General features: G+C 36.7%; 1 long non-coding RNA gene across 1 annotated transcript; it reads left to right on the top strand.

Annotated features, from left to right (window-relative positions):
- Positions 1–265: 265 nt before the first annotated feature.
- On the top strand, positions 266–6,964 carry LOC147914369 (uncharacterized). The gene is made up of 3 exons (XR_015555306.1): positions 266–405; positions 515–724; positions 6,779–6,964. It is a non-coding gene; the product is annotated as an uncharacterized LOC147914369 (long non-coding RNA).
- Positions 6,965–8,107: the final 1,143 nt, after the last annotated feature.

The raw sequence follows: 8,107 nt of genomic DNA, 5'->3' as shown, positions 1-8,107 counted from the left end.
GAAATCTCAGTGACTTAACATGATAAGCAGATATTTTCTCTCTGATGAGAATCTGACCTGGATGTACAGCCCTCTCCATCTTGTAGTTACAACACTGGAAACATGAAAAACATGGACTTCTTCTTTCCTTGCTAGTGAAGGAAAGATGTAGCTGGAGAAAGCACATTAGTTCCTAATTGCCCCAGGCTGGAAGACATATACGTTATTTCCAATCACCTATCCTTATCCTGCACTAGTCCTATGATCTGAAACTAACTGTAAGAGGGGACCGGGATGGGGATGGTGAGAAATACAGAGTAGCCCATGCGGTGAGCACCAACCATTTATCACCCACAGACCCATGCAGTTGGACAAAGGAGAAATTCTATTTTACCTTCTGCTTTGCAAATACCTCACTTCTTCCAGGTAAGCACTATTTTCATTCTTGTGGCAGAAGGCTTCTTTTTTGTGTGTGTGAGGAAGATTAGCCCTGAACTAACATCCGATGCTAATCCTTCTCTTTTTGCTGAGGAAGATTGGCCCTGAGCTAAGATCTTCCTCTACTTTATATGGGACACCACCACAGCGTGGCTTGACAAGTGGTGCATCGGTGGGATCCGGGATCCGAACCTGTGAACTCCCGGCCGCCAAAGCAGAGCGCGAGAACTTAACTGCTTCACCACCAGGCCGGCCCCAGCAGAAGGCTTCTTGAATCCATGATTGCTTTCTGGACTCAAGTCCATTGGTATGTTCAAGGCAATGTTTTAATTCTATTCTCTCTCCTCTTTCTGCCATCTTCCTCTGGAAAAGTTATGAGACTAATGAAACAGGGTTAATTGTGTGATTTGAATGAAAACCTCACCAATTGCATTTCAACATTGGTATTAAAGTTTAAAATCCAGAGCTATTTAATAATTGTCCCAACAATTCAATGGCTCATTGTTTTTAGTCTGTCATTTGGACCAACAATTGAATTGAATTGCAGCAAATCTTTATCAGTTTGATTTCTATGAACTTCTTGCTACTAGTAGAAAATGTCTTTTCGGGGAATGTACTAATATGGCATAAAGGTGTCATTTAGGATTATTCCCTGAGGAGTAAAGCAAGGACCATTTCAGAACCTGTAAAACATAAGACATTCTCTTGGTATCTTCAATTCATTTTCACACTCTACAGATATCCTCTGTAACCACAGAAGCACACAAAAGAATGTCAGAGATCACCTTAATGCTGGATTCTTCCTCTGTCTTGAGAATTCCATCTTGTTAAACTGATTTGACATTGGATTAAAACTTCTCACAAAAAAGCGTGTTAAACCTGCGGAAGCAGGATATTATAGGATTCACATTTGGACCTAACAGGGGTTAAGTTTCTAAGTGATTTGTCAGTGACTCTATTCAATGACTCCTACCGGTATTTTTTTTAAATCTTATAAAATCTTATTCCAGTATACAATATAGGAAGAATATTGTATTAATTTGTTGATTTGGTAGCAAAATTCTTCCCCAATGATGCAAATGTATGTAAATGAACATCTAAATTCTGCTCTTAACATGCTGCTATTTCAGATGAGTTATAAAAAAAATGAGTGCGAGAGAGAGAGAGAATGAAAGAAAGTAAAACAAGAAAAGAGGCAAAGACTATAGATTGCTACAATTTTTTTTTTCTTCACTGATGGTGCCAATTGTTGCCCTACTCTTAGTTTAAAAAAAATCTTTAGGTTAACTCTACTAAATGATTGTCATTTATCATACCAGAGAGTTTGGCATATCAGTTTAGATGGTTTATTGTGCTGTATGCTGCTGATAAATCTACAAATACAGCAACTGTCACCATCTCTCTCAAACTCATTTTCCATATGCTGTGTTTTTTTCTTTTAAATATTTGGCTAGTACAAGTTTTGCCTGGCTAAGTTGGGCTTGTTTTAGTATTAAGTACTTTAGGAAATAGAAAGTAAAAGGTATTTATAAGAGTACCCTGGGATATCAGCTTAAATTTCTTTGGATCATAAACACCATTCTTTGGCAACACAGAATTATTACACCTTTTCGTACAGTGACCAGTTATTGAAGAGCTGAAGAACGGATGTTAAGTGGAGCAGTGCCCAAAACTGGGATATTGGCCTGGGTTGTTTTATTCTGTTGCCACTTACATTTGCCAGCGAGCTTATTTGCTTTGATATTCTTCAGCATTGAATTTATCTGAGAAGTAAGGTATATAGAAATGATTTCCTTTTAGATCAGTTTGCCATCTGATCAATAGTTTATATTACTTAGTTAAGATTTTCCATTAAACAGAAGTTCATCTGCTGCCTGGCTTGCTTTGACATTAAGAGTATTCTTTCAGCTTGTGAATAGTCTACTATACTTTCTTATCACTGTGGACTACACTTCTAAAACTATTTATCATTTAAGCAGCTCCATTCATTTTGTGATAGAAGCCTTTCTTCTTTGAGATTATTTTTGGGGGGGTTATTCATGTTAGACTTGTCTTATTGTAGAAGAATTTTAGAACTTTTGTTATAATTTTTTTTCATTCAGTTTAATATTGCCACATTTTAAAGAAAATAAATGGGTTAAAATAATAGGTTTCTGTTTTCGCTGCCTACTGGCATCCATCACAATGTTTGAAACATATCGACTTTTTTTCACCCTGTAAATAAAACCCTGAAGCTCCAACTTGATGGTGGGTCAACTAAACTCCCTGAAATACAGTCAACCTTATGTATCTTCCTTCATGAGTAACTGCCAAGTTATTGATATTTTACACGTTCTTACTAGATAGCTTTCTCTCTGTCTTTATCATAGTTTTCAACCTGTATTTTATGACTGATTGATTTAAATCATGTATTTTATGATTGAGATATCAAAGTTTCATTAGGGTGGCCAATAGCTTGGATTTGGTCTTTATCTAGTTTTTGTCATTTTGTTCCAATTCTGTGGTTTGGTTTTGCTCTTCTAACTTGTGTGTTCTTATTTATTTCTGTTAAGGGCTGCATTTTTCTGAATTGTGAAATTTTTGAGTCTTGTTTCAACATCACTTATATATCTTCAAACCTCAAATCAAGTTTCCTTTACTGGACTATTGTGCTGCTATGATAAAGAAAAAAAGAGAAAAGAAAAGAAAAAAGAAAGCAGATTTAGAGCATCTAAAACTTCCAAATTAGATTTAGAGATTTTTTTGTTTTCTTTAAATTATAATAATGCATAATAACACAAAAAATGCATGCATTTAGTGTCTGTAAATGTTCACTTTATCGATATTGAATGGATTCCTTTAACATTTCTGAATCTTATTTTTAAAAAGGTAAATCCAGAGACTTGTATTCCTCAAGTATTTTCAAATAGCAAAAAGTTCTTCCTTAGGAGGCATAATATATGGAAAGATCAAAGGCATGTGAGAGAGAAAGACTTGACTTTAAATCTTAAATCCAAAATCTACCACATTATAATCTTAAAACATTTTTCCTTTTGAGTTTTAGATTCGCAATCTCTATTTAGGGATAATAATAATAATACCTATTTTTCAGAGTTACTGGAAGGTTTAAATCAGAAAATATAGGAAGTGCTCAATAATCGTTAGCTCTTTTTCTCCAGTCTTCTCCAACCCATTCCTTCTTCTCTTTCAGATCTGTTTTATGTAATAATTTTTATTTAATTTGTAGCTACAGGCCAGAAGTTTCAGTGGTGTGCTGATAAATGTTTAGCAACTGGTTTTTCATGGAGGGAGGAGGGGAATGTCCTGATTTGTTGTATTTATTAATTTCTGTGGTAGAAACACTCCCACCATGGCCAATGAGAAGCTACCCACGTGATGTCACTGAAGGAAGAGTTGAGAAGACATACACACAACCCACTCTTGCAAGCTGGTGGGCATGGGCTCCAGCACATCAGTAAGGCTTAATATATGAGGCTGATTCCTCTATTCCTTCTCCACAGACTCCTCAAAGTTAAATGAAAAGAGGGAAGATGGAAAAGAATCAATTTAGCAAGTGAGAGATTAAGCATTAATAATCAAGAGGAGCTGTCTTATTTATGGGTTCCAAGAGTAGTACAGTAGAAAAAGCCAAAAATTTGCATTACATGTTCTGACTTCTTCACTGCTTCTCATCTGCTCTTTGCTTTATGCTGTTCTAGGTACTGGTGATATGGTTTTGAATAAAAACCAGTAGCTTCTTGCTCCTGTCCTTATGGTGTTTGTACTCCTATGGAAGGAAGACTTTAATAACTTAAACAAATAAAAGCCTAATTACAAATTATGATGTGTTATGAAGAAAGTGAACTGGGTGCTAAGGCAGGAATAGCAGGTTGAGGACTATAGTTAAGGCAGTCAATGAAAACATCTGAGCAGTTCTTTTAGGAAGGTTACAATTATAAATTCAATTTCCTTAATAGTAACAGGGCTATGTAAATTATCTATTTCATCGTGGGTGAATTTTGGTAGTTTCTGTTTTTTGAGGAATTAGTCTATTTTGTCTGTTCCTAAAGCAAACAAACCAGTAAGTCAGTAAACTTACTGAAATGGCATTTGTCTCTTGACTGAAATATGATTCAAAACATAGATTCTTTGTGTATACAAATTTTTGTGTGTTCATCTATGTCACTAGATCTTGATGTCTATGATAAGGGAATCCAATCCATTCCCCATTGGGGTCCATTGTCATGTAGGAACTGAATATAACTGAGCCCCACTTGCAAGTGAAAACCCTATTTTCAATTTATATTTTTCCCTTTAAGGAATGGGGGGCAAAACCTCAAAACTTTAAAAATATAATTTAGGAATATATATTTTTATCAAGATATAATTAAACACTTCTGTTTTTCTAAAGTACTATAATTTGCATTTTATAGTTAAGTTCAAGATCCATTCATTTTGTGTTAATTTTTGTATAAGTTGTGAGACCTACGTTAAGGTTTATTTTTTACTTTTATTTATTTTTTGCCAGTGGATGTCCAACTGCTCCAGGACCATTTGTGTACATTTGTCAACAATCATTGAGCATATTTGTGTGGACTTAGTTATGATTTTCTATTCTGTCCCATTGTTTTGTGTGTCCATCCCTCCACCAGTATCATTCAGTCTTTATTATTGTACCTATAAGAAGTCTTGAAATTGGGCAGACTGATTCCTGCCACTTGTTCTTTTCAAAATTGTGTTAGCTATTCTAGTCTCTTTGAAATTCCATATAAATTTTACAATAGTATTGTTTTGGTAGAACTCTCCAGTGAGACCAACTGAGCTTGGAGATTTCATTTCCAAAGTTTTTTTTTAAACATTCCAAGAGCTTTATAAATGAGCTATCAACTATCATTTTCATGAACATATTATAAATATTGTCATTTATTGACAGAGTGCACATTCTTAAGAGAATATCTGGTGAGGTAAGCAGTTAGTATTCAGGACATTTTATCCATGAATCCTCTGTCTATCTGAGACAGATTTATACAAGGGTCTAAGTACCCTGTAACAAGAGGATAAACAGCATTTCCTCACTTTTCTGTTCATTTTAAATGTTTAAAACATTTCTTGATCAGCACTAACAGGTGTTTTGGTGTGTGTGGGGAGGTGGGTTTTGATAGCTAACTTAGCTCAAGGGCACCCACTGTTGGTACGGTGAGTGCAGTGTCTTGCATAGATGAAGCTTAATTTTTTGTTGGAGGGTGCGGTATTGCTATATCTTTGAATTCTGTGATGCCCTTTTGCTTATATATTACTCTTAACTTTCAAGTCTTGCTTCCTTCTTTCTCGTCACCAGTAAATTTCTTAGGGCTACCCCGTCTTTCCCAGTTACTTCTTTCTCTTTCAGAAGAGGTGACTTTCCCAAGATGGCCATGTCTGGTTGTGCACATTCGAGCCCTTTCTCCCTACTGCCTAGATCGCAGATCTCTTCTCAGTGCAGTGTTTCCATCCTGGGAGTGGCGAGTTCTTTTCTGTGTTCCACCCCTGCTTGCGTCCTGATGCTCTCTCCTGTTGCCTGGGATATCTACCTGTCTCTCTGCTCAGATATAGACTCCAAATCTGCCTCTGTTTACTTTACATACTTTCTCCCACTTGTATGTAAATAGCATTTGTAATATTCCCCGTCTCCTATTTATACTATAGACATTGGTTGTGGGTGGTTTTATTTACTTTCTTTTTTTGATATGTATGATTTTTGGAGCATGTGTCCTATCTCTTCCAACTGCCTACCTCCTACTCATCTTTTGTGTCTGAAAATAAATATTATTTCTTTCAGGATGCTTTCTCTATCTTCTTGTTTACTCCCAGAGCACTCACCACAGCACTTACCATACTGTACTGTAACCACCCTTTAACTCCTCTGTAATCTCCTTCACAGAGTTCGCTTACTGAGGAGAGTTTCTCACGGTCATTCTCTCAGCCTTTCTATTCATTACAGGGATTGACAGCCTTTCTATTCACTCAATAACTATTTCTTGAGTGAACGCTTGTATTATTTCTCAGTGAGGAACCAAGAGTAAGGCAGTCTGTCCCTGGTGCAGGCAATAAGGAATACGTGTCTGCAGATAATTTCGATACAATAATAAAACCAATCAAAAGTCCTTTGACTCCTTATCATCACCATATGCCAATATTTGTAAACAATGTTAGAATAAAATATTCCTCTGTGTTGGGGCAGACCCCACTCTCTCGGTGGTGTTCCACTGTTATTTCCATAATCAGAAAAAGGTATGCATTTTGTTATAGCCTAACTCTCAGCCTTCTGCCATACCCTTTCCCAGAGTGATTTCCTTCTAGAAAATATTCAGAAGGAAGAGAATTTACTTTATTCTTCTTCCAGGGTACACAGGACATATGACTTCACAATCCTCTGATGCTTCCTCACTGCTTTTGGCCTCGCTATGTCAAGCTCACCTTGCTGCCAGTTACCACCTGCCGCACTTGGATTCAATCACCTCAGAAAAGGAGAAGTATACGGAGGTGTGTCCCTTAGTTCTGACCAAGATGGCCTTAAGGTTCCCCTCAGCTCGACTAAATCTTAGAAAAATTTCTTCCTGACTCTAGGAACTTGATTTCTCTTTTCTTAGAGCATTTACTTTAGAAAACTTTCAATTGTAAATTGTTCCTCTGCTCCTTTGAGATGTAAATCTCCTACAACCCAGGAATGTTTTTTTCAAGGACCTGGGAGTTATTCCTTTGAAATTTAATCATCAAGAAAGATAGCGCCCCTTGTCTGCCAGTCTGGGTGGGAGGGTAGGAGTCTAATTTCAATAAGCACCAATCAGCAAACACTGATGACCTTCTCACATTGACCAATCTCTCAGCTAATATCTTCCAGCACTTTCCAACTAGCTCAACGCAGTGTGTCAAAACTCTCCCACCTTTTGTTTCAACGGACTCGAGTTCAATCTCTCTCCCCTATTACAGTAGTCTTTCTTCCCTACTACAATAGTCTTGGATAAAGTCTTCCTTGCCTGTTTAACTAGCCCAGCTCAATTTTTCTTTTACACTTCTCTGTCTATTTTTTCTCTGCAAAAGCACAACTAAAGCAATTTGAGTTTAAATAAAATCCAAACTTCAACAAACAAAAGAAACACAACGTAGAGAAGGAATCTATAAACTATATCCTAAATAGGACTTTCTCAGTAAATTAAGAGAGAGTCATCTTCATAGTCCCATAGAAGTTCCACTCACAGGCGTACTTCACTTTATAACTTTACTCTCCTGTATTCAGTTATGCATTTAGAAAACAAAAATGACAACGACAACAACAACAACAGACAACAAAAACCTCCCTTTCTTCATTCACTGTCCTGAGCTTTATTGCTGTTGTTATTGTCTTTCTTTTGGGAAACTTTACCCTTTATCCTCAAAGATTGTTCTTCCTTTAGTAAGCAACCTTGCTCCCTTCCGATACGCATCATCAGTATATAGTATATTTCTTCAAGTTAGAGTAATCAGTCAATAGTGCTTTGCACTCTAGGGACAGTCTGGTAACCTGCGCACATTTCATGGAACAGTCCAGGGTAGGTGTGGGCACTCCAAGTCCACTCGCCTTAGAGTAGTCATCACTGGCTTGAGTTTCAAACATGGTTGTTAATTAGTCAAGTATGTACAAGAAAACTGCTGAATCTTACACCCAAACACATTTACCAAATGACAAACATTT

The sequence above is a fragment of the Ceratotherium simum genome, chromosome 20, assembly GCF_057802395.1.
Source record: "Ceratotherium simum simum isolate JZ-2026a chromosome 20, ASM5780239v1, whole genome shotgun sequence".
Classification (NCBI taxonomy): Eukaryota; Metazoa; Chordata; class Mammalia; order Perissodactyla; family Rhinocerotidae; genus Ceratotherium; species Ceratotherium simum.
The sequence above is the reverse complement of the archived record's forward strand: the minus strand, read 5'-3'. Positions and strand labels throughout refer to the sequence as shown.